The sequence below is a fragment of the Haliotis asinina genome, chromosome 1 (genome assembly GCF_037392515.1).
Source record: "Haliotis asinina isolate JCU_RB_2024 chromosome 1, JCU_Hal_asi_v2, whole genome shotgun sequence".
NCBI lineage: Eukaryota > Metazoa > Mollusca > Gastropoda > Lepetellida > Haliotidae > Haliotis > Haliotis asinina.
In genome coordinates, this window is record NC_090280.1 from 9,073,960 (window position 1) to 9,093,278 (window position 19,319).

The window sequence follows — 19,319 nt, forward strand, 5'->3', positions numbered from 1 at the left end:
CATTGTTTTTCACCTCCGGGTGATAGAGCCACTGGCGGAGCATCCATTCTAGTCAGACAAAACGTTATTCAAAGCCTCGTTTCACTTAATACTAATATGCAGGCTGTTGCTGTGAGAATTACTTTACATGTAGCATTTACGCTATGCTCCCTCTATATTTCGCCATCTTCGACATTTGCCAAAACTGATCTTCAAGCTCTATATGACCAACTCCCGAAGCCCTGTATTATAATGGGAGACTTAAATGGGCACAACCCACTCTGGGGTAGTGTAAATATAAACACTAAAGGGAAATTGTTGGAGGACTTTTGTTCTGACAATGATTTGTGTATTTATAATGATGGTTCCAACACATATTTACATCCTGGTACAGGGACTTATTCTGCTCTCGACTTGTCAATTACAAATTCAGAACTATTAAATGAATTCGAATGGTCAGTCCACGATGACCTCTGTGGAAGTGACCATTTTCCTACTATATTAAAAGCTGTAACTCCCTCTGATGTTCCTCCATCATCAAGACGGAATTTTAAAAAGGCTAACTGGGCTTTATATGAAACACTGTGTGCTGAAAAACTTAAACCCGAACGTTTTATTGACGTTCCTGATGCTATTAAATGTTTTTCTGATGAACTGAATTCCATAGCTGATGAGTGTATACCAAAGTCCTCTGCAGTTCCATATATTCGAAAACCATGGTTCAGCGATGAATGCAAACAAGCTAGGAAGGCAAGGAAAAAAGCAGAACATTATTTCCGTCGCCATCCTATGGTGCATAATTTAAATAAATTAAAAATTTTAAATGCTAAAGCACGGCGTACATTTAAACAGAATAAACGCCAATCTTGGCAAAATTATGTATCCAAAATAAATTCACGGACACCCATGTCCAAGGTATGGAACATGGTCCAGAAAATTAAAGGTAAGGGTACTAAATCTACTGTCCATCATCTTAAACATGGAGATCAGTTACTTACGGATAAATCAGATATTGCGAATAAACTGGGTGAAACCCTCGCTAAACACTCTTCCTCATCTAATTATTTACCTAAATTCCAGCAGTATCAAAAACAAGAAGAAAAGAAAACTATTAATTTCAATTCAGATAATGGGGAAGATTATAATGAAACATTTTCTATTCATGAACTCCATACTGCTCTTGATCAAGCTCATGACACTGCTACAGGAGCTGATAACATACATTATCAACTCCTGAAGCATTTACCAGAATTCTGTTTAGAGACGCTCTTATCAATATTTGATGATATTTGGACATCCGGGAAATTTCCTTCTTCGTGGCGTGATGCTATAGTGGTACCAATACCTAAACCTGGACGTGATCATACGGATCCATCCAGTTATCGTCCGATTTCATTAACCAGCTGTGTTTGCAAGACCATGGAACGCATGACAAATAATCGACTTGTTTGGTACTTGGAAACAAATAACCTTATCACAGATATACAATGTGGTTTCCGTAAAAACAGAAGTACCGTCGATCACTTAGTGCGTTTAGAATCATTTGTGAAAAACGCGCTGATTAATAAGCAACATGCTGTGTCTATCTTTTTTTATCTTGAGAAGGCATATGACACAACCTGGAGGTATGGCATTCTGAGAGATCTACATGATTTCGGTTTGCGTGGTCGTTTGCCTCATTTCATAGGCAAATTTTTAAATAACCGACAATTTCAAGTCCGCGTGGGTTCTACGCTGTCTGATCATTACAATCAGGATCAGGGTGTTCCACAAGGCAGTATTTTGTCAGTCACACTTTTTAGTATAAAGATCAACAGTTTATCAAAAGTTTTAAACGATTCCATTGATGGATCCTTATTTGTGGATGATTTTAATATTTCTTGTCGTGGTAAAAATATGCATACCATAGAGCGGCAGTTGCAGTTATGTTTAAACAAAATAAATAAATGGTGTCTTGAAAACGGCTTTAAATTTTCTAAATCGAAAACTAACTGCATACATTTTTGCATACAAACCACATAAAGACCCTGAACTATCTCTAGATGGCACTCCCATTAAAGTTGTCAAGGAAGCCAAGTTCTTGGGATCAATTTTTGACTCACACCTTACGCTTCTGCCTCATATTAAATCTCTGAAAACTAAATGCCTGAAAACACTTGATTTGTTGAAAGTGGTATCAAATTCTAAATGGGGAGGTGATCAAGCTACCCTTCTCCATCTATATCGATCACTTGTCCGTTCTAAACTTGATTATGGCTCCATCGTATATGGTGGAGCCTGCAACAGCAACTTAAAAGTATTAGATTCTGTTCATCATCAAGGTCTAAGACTTTGTCTTGAGGGCTTTAGAACCTCTCCTGTTGACAGTCTATATGTTGAAGCCGATGAACCATCTCTTACACAACGTCGTATAAAATTATCTTTACAATATATCACGAAGCTATACTCTAACGAATCTAACCCTGCATATAACTGTGTTTTCAATCCTCTCTACGAGGACTTGTACAACAAAAAGTCTTCTCTTGTTCCACCTCTCGGGCACAGAATTAAACCCTTTCTTTCTTCGGCTGGCATTGAGCTGGAAAACATAATTAAATGAAAACTAACGCTGGTAAAAAGATCCTTCATCGTTTTAACTGTAAAATACATATCCCTTGTGATGGAAAATTCGACACAGTCAAGCAGAATATACTTGACCGTGACTCTCTCATCACAAGGGATACAAAATGGAGGATCCTCACCTTTTAACAGGTATGCATGAGTATATCTAGTGTGGCCAATACGACATCGTCGTAGTATGACCTCTTCAAATCTGGACTGACAACCCAAGTATGTATAACCAATATAGGGTTTTATTTCATGTAGTTTATTTATACCTACTTGGGTGTCCCACTTCTTCTGCATCAGAACACGAGTGTAAGCTCTAATGCTAGCTTTGTAGTCAGAATAAGTAATAAGAAGTGGTGTCATAGATTTGTTGAGTGCTGCCTTAGCAGCAAGATCGGCCATTGCGTTACCGGAAATGCCAACGTGGCTGGGTAACCAACAGAAGACGATTTCGTACTGGCCAGTAGCAAGATCATTATATAATTCAATAATTTCAATTAAAAGTGGATGTTTACAAGGACGATTTTTAATCGTCTGAAGACAAGAAAGAGAGTCGGAATAGATTATAGATTGTTTATGTTTATGGCGTCTTTTAATATATTTAAGAGCTGTTAGTATGGCGTTAGCGTCAGCGGTAAAAATAGAACTATTATCTGGTAATCTAGAAGATATTGTTCTGGATCCAATGACAGTGGCACAAGCCACTGCGCCACCGTCCTTGGATCCATCTGTAAATAAGGGTTTGTAATTGCTATATTGATGTTTCAGTTGATTATATTCTTGTTTATACTGTAATTCATTCGTTTCTGATTTTTTAAAAGTCGTTAATGTTAGGTCAACTTGTGGCCTAACCAACTGCCAAGGAGGAGAAGAAAGAAGACGGGAAGGAGCTATATATATTTTCCAGCTCAATGCCGGCAGCAGCAAGAAATGGTTTAATTCTTAAACCAAGAAGCGGTACAAGCAAAGATTTCATATTGTATGAGTCCTCACACAGATGACTGAAAACACAGTTATATGCAGGGTTTGACTCACCGGAATATAATGTTGTTACATACTGTAAAGCTAATTTGATACATCGCTGCTCAAGAGATGGCTCATCGGCCTCAACGTACAGGGTGTCAACAGGTGAAGTTCGAAAGGAGCCAAGACAAAGTCTTAGACCTTGATGGTGAACAGAATCTAAAACTTTCAGGCTGTTTTTACAGGCTCCACCATATACACTGGAGCCATAATCAAGTTTTGACCGGATCAGTGATCGATAAAGTTGCAGGAAGGTAGCTTGGTCCCCTCCCCATTTCGAATTTGAAACGACAAGTGCCTTCAGGCATTTAGTTTTGAGGGATTTGATATGTGGTAGAAACGTTAAATGTGAGTCAAAAATTAATCCCAAGAACTTGGCCTCCTTTACAACTTTTATGGGAGTGCCATCTAGAGATAGTTCTGGGTCCTTATGTGGTTTATATGTTCTCCAAAAATGTATACAATTAGTTTTGGACTTCGAAAATTTGAAGTCATTTTCAAGACACCATTTATTTATTCTGTTTGAACACAACTGCAGTTGCCGCTCAATGGTATGCATATTTTTACCTCGGCAAGAAATATTAAAATCATCCACGAAAAACGATCCATCAATTGAATCGCTTAAAACTTTCGATAAACTGTTGATCTTGATGCTAAAAAGAGTGACAGATAAAATACTACCTTGTGGAACACCCTGATCCTGATTGTAATGATCAGCGAGGGTAGAACCCACACGGACTTGAAATTGCCTGTCATTTAAAAAGTTGGCTATGAATTGAGGCAAACGACCTCGCAAACCAAAATCATGTAAATCTCTTAAAATGCCATATTTCCAGGTTGTGTCATATGCCTTCTCAAGATAAAAAAAGATAGACACAGCATGTTGTTTATTAATCAGCGCATTTTTAACAAATGATTCTAAACGCACTAAGTGATCGACAGTACTTCTGTTTTTACGGAAACCACATTCTATGTCTGCGATAAGGTTATTGGTTTCCAAGTACCAAACAAGTCGATTATTTTTCATGCGTTCCATGGTCTTGCAAACACAGCTAGTTAGTGAAATAGGTCGATAATTAGACGGATCCGTATGATCACGTCCAGGTTTAGGTATTGGTACTCCTTTGGCGTCACGCCATGAGGGAGGAAAGTTACCCGATGTCCAAATATCATCGAAAATATTGAGAAGAGTTTCTAGGCAGGATTCCGGTAAGTGCTTCAGGAGTTGATAATGTATGTTATCAGCTCCAGTAGCAGTGTCATGAGTTTGACCAAGAACAGTATGGAGTTCATGAATAGAAAACGTTTCATTATAATCTTCCCCATTATCGGAATTGGAATTAATAAGTTTCTTTTCTTCTTGTTTTTGATATTGCTGGAATTTTGGTACATAATTTGGAGAGGAAGAGTGTTTCGCAAGGGTTTCACCTAGTTTATTAGCAATATCTGATTTATCAGTAAGCAATTGATCTCCATGTTTAAGATGATGGACAGTAGATTTAGTACCTTTACCTTTGATTTTCTGGACCATGTTCCATACCTTGGACATGGGTGTCCGAGAATTTATTTTGGATACATAATTTTGCCAATATTGGCGTTTATTCTGTTTAAACGTACGCCGTGCTTTAGCATTTAAAACGTTAAATTTATTTAAATTATGTACCATAGGATGGCGACGGAAACTTCTTATGTGTGGAACTACAGAGGAACTTGGTATACACTCATCAGCTATGGAATTCAGTTCATCAGAAAAACATTTAATAGCATCAGGAACGTCAATAAAACGTTCGGGTTTACGTTTTTCAGCACACAGTGTTTCATATAAAACCCACTTCCCTTTTTAAAATTCCGTCTTGATGATGGAGGAACATCAGATGGAAATAGGTTTTAATATAGTAGGAAAATGGTCACTTCCACAAAGGTCATCGTGGACTGACCATTCGAATTCATTTAATAGTTCTGAATTTGTCAATGATAAGTCGAGAGCAGAATAAGTCCCTGTCCCAGGGTGTAACTATGTGTTGGAACCATCATTATAAATACATAAATCATTGTCAGAACAAAAGTCCTCCAAACATTTGCCTCTAGTGTTTGTATTTACACTACCCCAGAGTGGATTGTGCCCATTTAAATCTCCCATTGTAATACAGGGCTTCGGGAGCTGATCATATAGAGCTTGAAGATCGGTTTTGGCAAAAGCCGAAGACGGTGAAATATAAAGACAGCATAGCGTAAACGCTACATGTGAAGTAATTATCACTGCAACAGCCTGCATATTAGTATTAAGTGAAACAGGGCTTTGAATAACGTTTTGTTTGACTAGAATGGATGATCCGCCAGTGACCCTATCACCCGGAGGTGAAAAACAATGATATGCATCAAAATGACGAAGGTCAAATGTATCTGTTTGCTTTAAATATGTCTCTAGAAGATATGACGCTGAAGGTGTGAAATCTTGGACTAATAGCTGTAATTCATGTAAATTTGTCCTCAATCTTCTGCAGTTCCACTGTATAATATTATTGGAATAAACTATCTTTTAGGGGGATTTATTGGGGATCTACCCCGCACTCTTTTGGAGGGCGACAAGCTATGTGCCCTAGAATGGACGTTTTCAGAAACGCCCATGTCCTCAAGAGACCCATATTTATTAAACAGTTGAATTTTGTTCTGTGACCCTTTAGGAGCTCTGCTTCTTTGTTGTTTTGAAGCATCAGGCTTTGGCTTCGGTTTACTTTTCACAGTGTGTTGACTATCACCTGTCGATTGAGACTTTGAGTGTGACTGAGATGATGATTTGTGATCAGAAGAAGACTTTTATGTACTAGGAAGTGATTCCTCAGTCTGTGATGATATAGCAGTGCACAAAGGCTGTGGAGAATCACAATTGACCCAAGTCAAGGTAGTTTGGCAGCCTGTGGTTGATGTTGTTTTAGAGCTACACCCCGATGATGTTTTTGTTACTGTAGCATAACTTTCCGAAAGTTCAGATGTCTTTACCAGTTTTTTGGCCTCGGAAAAAGAGATATTTTGTGTAAATTTCATTTTATTGATCGCCATTTGCTCTTTCCCAAAAGGACACTGTTTAGAAAATGACGAATGGTTGCCTGAGCAATTGGTATATTTTTTATAATCACTGTCACAGTCTTCTGTTGTGTGTGTCTTCTCACCACAGTGAGCATACACAACAGACAATGTGCAAGTATTTACGCCTTGTCCATATTTCTGGCATTTAAAACACCTGGGGATGAAAAAGTAAACAGATAGGTGTTCGTTTTAATGCTTTCACTGTTTCTCCGAGTAGAGTACACCTTGATCCTTCATTTCAGATCCTATATCAAGTTCCGACATATCATCAAACAATCGGTCTCGATCTCTCACGATACCTTTGCTTGAATTCAAGGTTTTGTGTGCAGAAACCGTGACCGGAATACCCACGAAAGATTTGATGTTCAGCAAATTAGTTGCTTGTTGCTTTTTTCCGCACTCTACTAACAGGGCACCTGAACATAAGCGTCTTATGTTCTTCACATCCCCTGCAATACCTTGAACACCCTTGGATACAGCAAAGGGGTTCAACTTTAAAGGTGTCTTGTCAGGAGTCTCAATCACAATGAAACGCGGCCAATACTCAATCGATGCAGACGGTCTATGGTCACTATCAACAGGGTCAATATCAAGTGGACGTATTGTTTTTTTTTGTTGGGTTCTCATAAGCCATGGTTAGTGTAAATGGTTCATCACCCGAGCTCCCCACCCACCACGGAGAATCACAAGGACAATGCTAAAGTAAACGGGCCTCCAGCTTACAGCACCAAGGATACTCGGATGACATACTCCAGCAGAAGAATTAAAACATTAATAATTCCACCAGATTGGCCCATGAGCCACCGCCTTTTGGGCATGAAATTGGAAATTCTGAAGATCCAAAAGTCGGCCAAGACCTAATATTATACATCTTACGATTCTCAAACTTTTGTGTAACATTACATACAGTAATGTTCAGGGCTTGGCGTGACCAGCCGATTGGTTGAACCGGGCCCATTCAACCTCCCGTCTAGGTGAAGTCAGGGCCGAAGTGCTGTGTTGAGCAATAGGAACACTGGTCTTGCTCCCACTGCCCTCAGCCATCAGGATCCCCTCCTCCACCGACACAGGGCCGCAACCCACGGCAAACGGGTTGGTGGACCAAATACCCTCCCGGGTCCACTACGGGGGTGTCGGCGAGCTCTTGGCGGTACCCAGCACCCACCACGAGGAGGTGGCTCGCCACGGGTGCCTCTAAAGGGCGAGTTTACACGAAAATGAACCGTTCTGTCTTCCACGTTTTCATCATAAGATATCCTTGACAGGTGGTTCTATAGCCAAAGCAACACAGACATCAGAAGTAACTAACTTTTGGTCTGGTGTTACAAGTTAAGTTTCTGCATTAACCAAGATTTCTGTGTCCACAATGAATACATCATAGCTTATGTCCCGTGGAAATGACGTCATTGATGCCGAAATTAATTATGATTGACGTCTTGGACCCATTTCACGTGGGTTCCACGCTGTTACATTGTACAAAAATAACATCTAGCAAAATATATCAGATGGTGCACGGTGAAAGACCCACTATTTTCAAATGTAAATGACGCCCATCTCGGATTACCTTTTTACACTGTGTATTGTTCTGATACTGTGAGTGATCCGATTATCTACCCGTCGCATACACTTGCTGATGTATACGTGTTATATCATCCATGTCAAGAACATCGTAGCAAAAGTGCAGTAAACACAAGCGTATTCTAATTATTTGAAAGAATCAACAGGGCGATAACTCTCGACTGTTTAGCTCGGCATAAACTTCAGCACTTATAGTGCAGGTTATATATTTTTTTGTAAGAAAAATAGTATAGAGTTTACAAACACCGATATTAAGTAGTTAAAGATCTATTTTGGTTCATATACGACGATACGTGAGTTTTCGTGTACACTTCCACTTTACACTTGTTTTCATGGATTGTCAATTATGGCAACATACTTAGTCTCCTTCCTCTGAGTTACCATACGGTCGATGGCTGCTAAGCCCTATTAGTATCCTTAGAATACCCGTGTATCTTATATATTCACACAGGCTGTGGCGTCCTATCATTATAACAGACAGGACTTGAAAGTCCTTGATCTCACCATCCGCCACTTCCAGATAAAAAGTAAAATATTACTTAAAACACCAAATACCTAAGCTGTGTACCAACACAAGCCACGTGGATCTTCAGATCCTACTTGTGCAATTGTACAATCGTACAACTCAAGTGTAATAGTTATCGAGTTTTCTCTGAACTAGAGCTGGGGCAAACTCACTCATTTTGTGAGAGGTTTATATCGTGCGGTAGCCATATAAAGACATGATTCCTGCATATGCATATGCAGAAATTGGGACACGCGACCGTGTAGTCGATCGAAAGAAGGCAAGAAATTGTGATGAGGGCAATGTATTAAATATGAATTGTTTTGGAAATTGGCAAGGACTGATATGAAACGTGACAGTGAATTGTTGAAAGTAAAGTCACACCATGGAAATGCGATTTTTGAATTAATACACGCAGCGTCGTGTCCAAGGGTTGCGAGGATAAGTTGAATCAGATTACTGTGTTACTCATGCACAATGAGTACAGTTATAGTACGTGGGCATCGTACAGTTCTGAGCCTACAATACTTCTGGTATGTGCAAGGAAAAAATCATCGTTTGATATTGAAAATAGTTTCTATCATTCACACAAAGGTAATATTGACATGTAGGTTTGAATAAATAAATTATTTTGTGTGTGATGTGTGAAGCCCATCTCTGGTGCCCTCCGCCGTGATATCGATACACGCGACGTAAAGCTCAGACTCGCCCACTCACAATATGCCAATACACTTACACAGTAATGTTTATTGGATAAACAATAAATTTACGGAATTATTTTTTACGGAATGACATTTTTACAAGATGTTGTTCTATCGATAGCTCCAGTTTATTATTCATGAATGGCAAACTCAGCATTTAGATTCTGGGCATGATGTAAGGATACCCTTCACATGGAATACAATTAAGAACAAACCAAATAGTGACAGGACAGTGACAACCCATGACAGGATATCGGTACATATAAGCATTATTGTGTTTTGGCACGGGACATATGTTTGTGGTTTTAGGATCTCTCACTCAAGAAACGGCACCCGTGGCGAGCCACCTCCTCGTGGTGGGTGCTGGGTAACGCCACGAGCTCGCCGACACCCCCGTTGTGGACCCGGGGGGATATTTGGTCAACCAACCCGTTTGCCGTGGGTTGCGGCCCTGTGTCGGTGGAGGACGGGAGTCTGGGGGTTGAGGGCACTGGGGGCCTGTGACCGCGTTCCCTTTGCTCAACACACCCCTTCGACCCTTACTTCACCTAGACGGGAGGTTGAATGGGCCCGATTCAACCAATCGGCTGGTCACGCCATGCCCTGTGCGTAGAACTATTTTTTGCACAGTTAGTCCATTGGATATTGGTGTCTTTGATATCTGTTATCCAAATATTTTCAAATTATTCCTGACTTTAAATTGCCTAGAGTCCTATGCCAGAAGGCGGTGGCTCACGGGCCAATCTGGTAATGTCAACCTCTGAATTCTGTATGCCTCCAATTACCTGTTTAGGGCTGAACCAGCCTGACTGTGCTTTTTGGTAGGCAAATATGGCTATTCACGTTGTATTTGCTGGAGTATACCACTCTTGAAGCCCTGGTGTTGTAGATGGTTGCCTCTGCAACATCGTCCTTGTTGACACTCGATGGCGGGTGGGGGTCAAGGGTGCTGAATATTACTCACACTCCATGTCTCAAAACCCCAATCCTGGTTCATTGAAGGCAAATAAACGTCGCCACGTAGAATCTTTATCCTCTGATGAAGAAGTTTCTTCAGATGTAGCTAATTCTTGGCCAAAGTTCATTGTTATCTCTTCTTTTGACGGAAACCCACTGAACCTTAATCCTTTCGCTGTGTCCAAAGGCATTCAAAGTGTATGTGGAGAGGTGAAAAATGTCACTGTTCTCCGAAGTGGTTCACTGCTTGTTGAATGTGCACGGAGGCAACAATCTGTCAATTTGCTGAACCTTCAGCAATTTGTTAACACCAAGGTTGTTGTCACGGTGCACAAGTCACTCAATTCATGTAGAGGAATAGTGCGGGATTATGCAAAGTGTCTGTCTGACATGACAGAAGATGAAATATCAGCTGCTTTAAAAAGTCAAGGTGTTACATCTGTAAAACGGTTCACTAGGAAACAGGATAACACTATTGTCAAAACACACACTTACCTCCTTACCTTTGCCTTGTCCTCTTTGCCCAAATCTATAAAGGCCGGGTATTATAACATTGCTGTGGAAGTGTATATACCAACACCACTGAGATGTTTTAAATGCCAAAGATTTGGTCATGGTACCAAGACTTGCAATCACAAGGTTATCTGTGTCCGTTGCAGCGGGGCGCATGAGAGCTCTGACTGCAATAATGAAATCAAGTGTGCTAACTGTCACGGACAGCACTTAGCATCATCCAAATCATGTCCTAGATTTGAAACCCAATCTAAAATCCTCAAAATTAAGTACACAAACAATATCTCTTTCAGTGAAGCAAGAAAATTAGTTTCCACTGTCACACAGTCTACTGCTTCCACTTACTCCGCTGCAGTTTCTTTAACTCAGCAAACTCAATTTTCACATGTTGTCACAAGACAATCAGTCTCATGTCAAACAGATTTGTCTTGGGTGACAGATAAGCAGATCAGCCTTGGTAACTTTATCTCATCTCCAACTTTGCAGAAATGTTCATCAGCCTCTCAGACGGACGATCTCCCTGAACCGCTATCTGTCCATACGCTTCATTCTACAAGTGACCAAGAAAATGAGAAAAGTCAACTATCAAGAAATAAAAAGAAACATTCAAAGAAAAAGGGTAAAACGCTAATGCATTTGGAGCTGCCTTCCACTTTGGAAACCCCTGTGACGGTTCATAACTCATTTGAACCGCTTGAGATGGATATCACTTCCTCGCACTGTATCGTGCCTGGGAGTGGTCCTTCTACATGTCCTAGATCCCCAGTTCAGCCCCCATGAGTGGCTCAAATCTCATTCAGTGGAATTGCAGAGGACTCAGGAAAAATTTCAATGAGATGCAATTATTAGTCCAAGATATTCAGCCCATAGCAGTTTGTCCCCAAGAGACGTATCTTAAATCTACTGACGACTTTGCTTTAAGAAGATACAACTGTTACCATTCCTTCTCTCCACCCGGAGATAAGGCTTCAGGAGGATCTTCTATTTTGATTCGTCAGGATGCCATAAACAGCTCCATTCCTCTTAAGACAAATCTCCAAGCTGTTGCTGTACGGCTGACTATGCACATTGTATTTACTCTGTGTTCACTGTATATCCCTCCATCTACGACACTGCAACAATCTGATCTTCAACAGCTATACGATCAGCTTCCTAGGCCCTGTATTATCATGGGGGACCTGAATGGACACAACCCTCTTTGGGGAAGTATAACTACAAACACCAAAGGGAGAATACTCGAGGAATTCATAAATGACAATAATCTGTGCATATTTAATGACGATTCAGACACGTACTTACATCCTGCCACTGGAACGTATTCAGCACTGGACGTTTCTCTTACAGATGCGAACTTATTAACTGAATTTGAATGGTCCGTTCATGACGACCTTTGTGGCAGCGATCATTTTCCCACTGTTCTGACAGCGACCAGCCCACATGCTGCTTCATCGTCATCTAGGTGGAATTTTAAAAATGCAAACTGGCACCTGTATGAGGTATTGTGTTATTCAAATCTAACTCCTGACCATTTTAATAATACCGAAGATCCAATTCAGTTATTTTCAGATAAGCTCAATGCCATAGCTGATCACACAATACCTAAGTCCTCTGCAAATCCTCACATTCGTAAACCATGGTTTACCAATGAATGTAAACAAGCCAGAAAGTGTAGGAAGAAAGCTGAAAAATACTTTCGTCGACATCCCACAGTCCATAATTTAGACAAAGTAAAACTTTCAAATGCCAAGGCTCGACGTGCATTCAAACGAAATAAACGTCAGTCTTGGCACAACTATGTTTCCAAAATCAGTTCTCGTACACCGATTTCAAAAGTGTGGAATATGATTCAACGTATCAAGGGTAAAGGCTCGAAATCAGCTCTTGAAGCATTTATGGGAATCATGTTGGGAAACACTTCTACACATTTTTGATACTATATGGACTTTGGGGAATTTCCCGTCTTCGTGGCGTAATGCCATTGTCATCCCTATACCAAAACCTGGTCGGGATCACTCTGATCCGTCGAATTACAGACCCATTTCTTTAACGAGCTGTGTCTGTAAAACCATGGAACGAATGGTAAACAATCGTTTAATTTGGTATCTTGAAACCAACAATCTTATTACAAATATTCAATGTGGTTTCAGGAAAAATCGAAGTACCATTGATCATTTGGTACGTTTAGAATCCTTTGTCAAAAATGCTATCGTCAATAAACAACATGCTGTATCAATTTTCTTTGATCTCGAGAAAGCTTATGATACGACCTGGAAGCATGGTATTTTAAAGGATTTACAGGATTTGGGTTTGAGAGGCCGTTTGCCTCTTTTTATATCACAGTTTTTGAAAGACCGGCAATTTCAAGTCCGAGTGGGTTCAACCCTGTCTGATCATTACCATCAGGATCAGGGTGTCCCTCAAGGTAGTATTTTGTCTGTTACGTTATTTAGTATTAAGATCAACAGTTTATCCAAGGTTTTAAATGATTCCATTGATGGATCATTATTTGTGGATGATTTTAATATTTCTTGTCGTGGGAAAAATATGCACACTATTGAGAGACAACTGCAGTTATGTCTCAACAGAATAAATAAATGGTGTCTTGAAAACGGCTTTAAATTTTCTAAATCCAAAACTAATTGCATACACTTTTGTAGAAAATATAACCCACATAAGGACCCTGAACTATTTTTAAATGGCACTCCCATCAAAGTTGTAACGGAGGCCAAGTTTTTGGGTTTAATTTTCGATTCTCATTTAACGTTCTTACCACACATTAAATCCCTTAAAGCTAAATGCCTGAAGGCACTAGACTTGTTAAAGGTTGTTTCTAATTCAAAATGGGGAGGGGATCAAACGACCCTCCTTCACTTATATAGATCGTTGGTACGATCGAAACTTGATTATGGCTCGATCGTCTATGGTGGAGCCTGTCAGAGCAACCTAAAATTACTTGATTCCGTCCACCACCAGGGCCTAAGACTTTGTCTTGGGTCTTTTCGAACTTCTCCTGTTGACAGTCTGTACGTTGAGGCCGATGAACCTTCTCTTAACCACCGCCGTATAAAGCTCTCTTTACAATATATTACCAAATTATTTTCTACTGAGTCAAATCCTGCATTTGACTGTGTCTTTAACCCTCTTTATGAGGATTTGTATAACAAAAAGTCTTCTCTTGTCCCGCCTCTTGGGCTCAGAATTAAGCCATTTATTGCTGCTGCTGGTATTGAGCTGGACAATATAGCTCCTTCCCGACTTCTTTCTTCTCCTCCATGGCAGTTGGTGAGACCACAAGTCGACCTAACATTGACCTCATTTAAAAAATCAGAAACCAATGGCTTACAATATAAACAAGAATATTATCAACTTGAAAAAAAATATGCCAATTACAAATTCATATTTACAGATGGATCCAAGGACGGTGGCACAGTGGCTTGTGCCACTGTCATTGGCTCCAGGACAATATCTTCTAGAATACCAGATAAAAGCTCTATTTTTACTGCAGAAGCAAACGCGATATTAACGGCTCTTAAGTATATTCAACGACATCCTAAACATAAACAGTATATAATCTATTCTGATTCTCTTTCTTGCCTTCAGGCTATAAAAAATGTGTCTTGTAAACATCCACTTTTAATTGAGATTATTGAATTGTATAATGATCTTGCTACTGGCCAATGCAACATCGTCTTTTGTTGGTTGCCCAGCCACGTGGGCATTTCTGGAAATACAATGGCCGATCTTGCTGCCAAGGCAGCACTCAACAAATCTATTACACCTCTTCTTATCCCTTACTCTGATTTCAAAGCTTGCATTAGAACTTACATCCGTGATCTGATGCAGAAGAAGTGGGACACCCAAGTGGGAAGAAATAAATTACACGCCATAAAACCGTATATTGGATATACCCACTTGGGTTGTCAGTCGAGATTTGAAGAGGCCATCATGTGACGATGTCGTATTGGCCATACAAGATATACCCATGTGTACCTGTTGAAAGGTGAGGATCCTCCGTTTTCTATCCCTTGTGATGAGAGAGTTACAGTCAAGCATATCCTGCTTGACCGTGTTGAATTCTCCATCACAAGGGATAAATATTTCAATGTGAAAACACTTCATGATCTTTTTAGCACAGTTAATTGTCCTTTAATCATTGTTTTTTTAAAAGAAATAGATTTTCTTGTTGAATTTTGATTAATATGTTCTGTATATAGTTGTATTTTAATGCTTGGTAGTTTATGTTAGTAACTTTGATTGTTTGTGGCTGTACCCTCGAAGGGGGTTGAAGTAGTGTAAAATTATTGTCCCCCGGAGAAGGTACGTAAGTCCCGATACTTTCATTGTCAGTTTAAATTTACCAATAGTTTTTAATCGTAGTATATTTGTTATTTTAATGTATGGCTAGCATTGTCCAAATTGCTAATGGCTGAAGGGATGGTGTAAATCCAGCTACGGTCCATGCAGGAAGCTGAGGTACTGTGAGTCCCCATGGTCCCTAGTGTGGTGATCTACCTTCAGTTGTTGGCAATCTATACCCCAATTTTACATTGTGATGTCCAAATTGGTTTGTATTGTACTATTATTTTTTAGATTTCGACGCTAGTTTTATATTCTCAATGTGATAATCTAGTCATTTTACTGTCCTTCGTTGACAGGTTTTTACTATATGCACGTCTTCATTTCAATATGTAACATGTTCACGTCACAATATGGCTGCAATATTGCCGATGTGACGTTAAATATTAACTCACTCACTCACTCACTCACTCACTCAAGAAACACACATTACTCACTGTTGTTGAGTCGGGTCACACCGCCGCAGCTGAGATCCCAGTGTTGCACTTGACAGTTGAATACCAGCCTTACCCCACCCAAGTGTGTTTTAGTGACATTGAATGTTATTGGTGAAAGACCCTGGTCACCAGCATGTAGTAATTGCGAGACATCACCTGTCTGCAGTGTGAAGTTTGAATCTGCTGAACAGTAGGAGCCTTGAATATCGTAATACGCAGTAATGTCCACGGTCAGTGACACTTCCTCGTGCAGGGTTAGAATATCTGTGTCTTTGTCACTGGTGATGTTGCATTCTGTTTTCTTGGGGGCTGTTAAATGAAAAGGGCTAAACTAAGAAGCCAGGGTAGTATAATATTGGCGTAAAGTATATGTTGCTATAATGATGTAAACATTAAATCAAATATTATGGAAATTTACAACCCATCAATCAAAATATTAGTCTCACTTAGAGCTCTCTCTAAGATACACGATTGAAACATGTAGGTGAAGATCCGAGTTGTGTTATTATTTCGGAAACTACTTCTTATATAGTATTTTTTATATATACCATTTTGAATATGACAGGTACTGAAGATGTGACGCTCGCTAGGAACAAAAGTAACAGTACACCTAAAGCTCATTCTCCAAAAAATACGTCATTGTGAAGCGTCTGACGTCGTTAAAGCCGTCGATAGAGATAATCCCACAGATGTTTGATTGGGTTTAAAATCTGTGGATACAGAGAATCATAGAAGCACTGTTATATTCTGACTGGTGAAGAAGTTCATTGTGATGCGTACTGTATGGGGTGTGGCGTTATCCGGCTGAAGATTTTTATCTGGGGGTCGAAAACTCGAATTTCATTTCTGTAATGAATAGCGGTGAGATTCCCCTCTATATGGACTTAGTCAGTTCGTGGGTTATAAGAAATGTTCGCCCACATCGATGCACTTCTCCATCCAAATCTGTCAGCCTACGTATTTATGATTATTGTCTTTACCAAGTGATGTGTTTTGGTGACTGATTACTTATTTATACATGTAATCAATATAATTTGCTGTCATAATATTTTTATAGTTTGACTTGGATTAAAGTGCGTTGAAAAATTACCATCTACCCGTGCGTTTCCTTTTTGAGAGAGTATACTACTGAAACCTTTCAGTTACTGATTCTTTCAATAAGTCTCCCCAAATCACAAACTTTGTAAGCTTTATTGTTAATCTCTACTTCTATAGTCCACATGATCTAGGAATATAAGCTATGAGCTATTGGCTAGGAAAATATGCGACTGTGATTCCAGATAGAATACATAAAAAATTCATTACCGAAAACAGAAAGCTCATCCTGAGCAATAACGCTCTTCATTTTGATGGTTCCCATTACAAACAAGTAAAAGGTACTGCACAAATATGGCTCCTTCCTATTCATCGGGCTACATCGGACAGACGGGAGATTCCCGGCGTTCAGGAGTGAGACTTTATATCTCAGTGACGACATAGTTTAGCAATATCGTTACACACAAAGTGTGGTCTCTAAAGTTACTCTTATGATGATCACATCAACAGTGTGAAACCGGTCGAATTTGATTAAATTATGTGTGTGCTAAGGATCTTCAGAGTGTATATAATTTCTCCACTAATTTGGGGAAATCAACTGCAAACTTTATTAATATGAACTGCATGAGGACGATGCATCAAATGTCTAAAACGCATGTGCAGATATCGTGCATGTAAAAGCTGCGCTTTGATGTCAAGTTGCATTGAAAAATTTCCAATTTTAACTCATTTTCATCATTTACTGAACTCATCACAGTTATCTTTTCAACATCCGGAATTTGTTTTACAATACATCTGTTCATGTTTAAACAATACCTTTAAACATAATAGAAATATTTTTCAATCTACTTTAGAACAGTTGACTGAAGTAAGAGGCTAATAAGTCTATAATTTTGATGAGTGCCATATTATTTTAAAACGATATTCTATTTTATATATCACATTTGGAAGCTACATCAACAACAGATTATATACTCTTTGTATCTGCTTCATTTGGATGCGTGAAAACTAACCGAATTTAGTCACACCAGCACACTCTATACTCCACTGACTGCTGTCACATCTAAACACCAGTGCTACTTTGCCCAGAAATGAGTCGGTCACATTTAGTGTTACTAATGAGGTGTTATCCGTGACACGTGGTACAGAGTCAGCTTCCATCAGCAGGGTAGTCACATTTCCTGTCTGGAGGGAGATGCTGTGGGCGGTGGAGCAGTAGTAGTCTCGTACGTCCACCGTGAGGGACAGATCCTGGTACTGGACAAGTGAGTTTGTGTCCTGCTTACTGGTGATGCTACACGTTGGTGTCTCTGAAAAGTCAGTGAGAGAGCGATGTGAGGAGAGAAGGAAGAAGAACATAGTTTGAATTAATGAAAGTTGAGAAAACAAATCAAATCTTTCATTGACATTTCTCACCGACGATGTATAGGAGATGTGCATTCAGAAGTGTTTAAACATATGCTTAGCAAACCCATGCTCCAACCTTCGCTTGTTCAGTTGCGTCGATGCAACAGACAACAGTATTTATGTTAAAAGAAAGCTAGCTTTTAGATTCTAGTTTGGGAAAGACAGGTCAGTGATTTACACAAGTAGCGTCATCAATCAAGATATGTCGGATAGTGTCGGGTACGACACAGAGTTTAACGACTGACTGAGTTAATATTTAACGTCACATCGGCAATATCTCAGCCATATCGTGACAAGAACATTCAACAATGAAAAAGAGCATATAGACATTGTAAAAACCCGTCAACGAAGGACAGTAAAATAACTAGAATATCACAATTTCAAATAAAACTAGCATGGAAAGGTAGATCACCACACTAGGAACCATGGGGACTTACAGTACCTTTGCTACCTGCATGGTCTCTAGTTGGATTTAAACCATCCCTTCAGCTGCTGGCGATTGTACGAAAATGCTTGACCGTGACTCTTTCATCACAAGGGATACAAAACGGAGGATCCTCCCCTTTCAAAAGGTACACATGAGTATATCTAGTGTGGCCAATACGACATCGTCGTAAAATAACATCTTCAAATCTGGACTGACAACCCAAGTGGGTATAACCAATGTAAGGTTTTATCTCACGTAATTTATTTATACCCACTTGGTACCCACTTCTTCTGCATCAGATCACGGATATAAGATCTAATGGTGGCTTTGTAATCACTATAAGGAACAAGAAGTGGTGTCACAGATTTGTTGAGTGCTACTTTAGCAGCAAGGTCAGCCAGTGTGTTACCATTTTTTAAATGATGTTAATGTTAGGTCAACTTGTGGCCTAACCAATTGCCAAGGAGGAGAAGAAAGAAGACGGGAAGGCGATATACTTTCCAACTCAATACCGGCAGAAGAAATAAATGGTTTAATTCTGAGCCCAAGAGGTGGAACAAGAGAAGACTTTTTGTTATACAAATCCTCATAAAGGGGATTGAACACACAGTTATAGGCAGGGTTAGATTCATTAGAATATAATTTAGTAATGTATTGTAAATACACTTTTATACGACGTTGATTAAGAGATGGTTCATCGGCCTCAA

The 19,319-nt window shown here is 39.6% G+C and overlaps 1 pseudogene; it reads right to left on the reverse strand.

Annotated features, from left to right (window-relative positions):
* LOC137288569 (uncharacterized) overlaps positions 1 to 18,137 on the reverse strand; it is an 80,332-nt pseudogene extending 62,195 nt beyond the window's left edge.
* Positions 18,138 to 19,319: the final 1,182 nt, after the last annotated feature.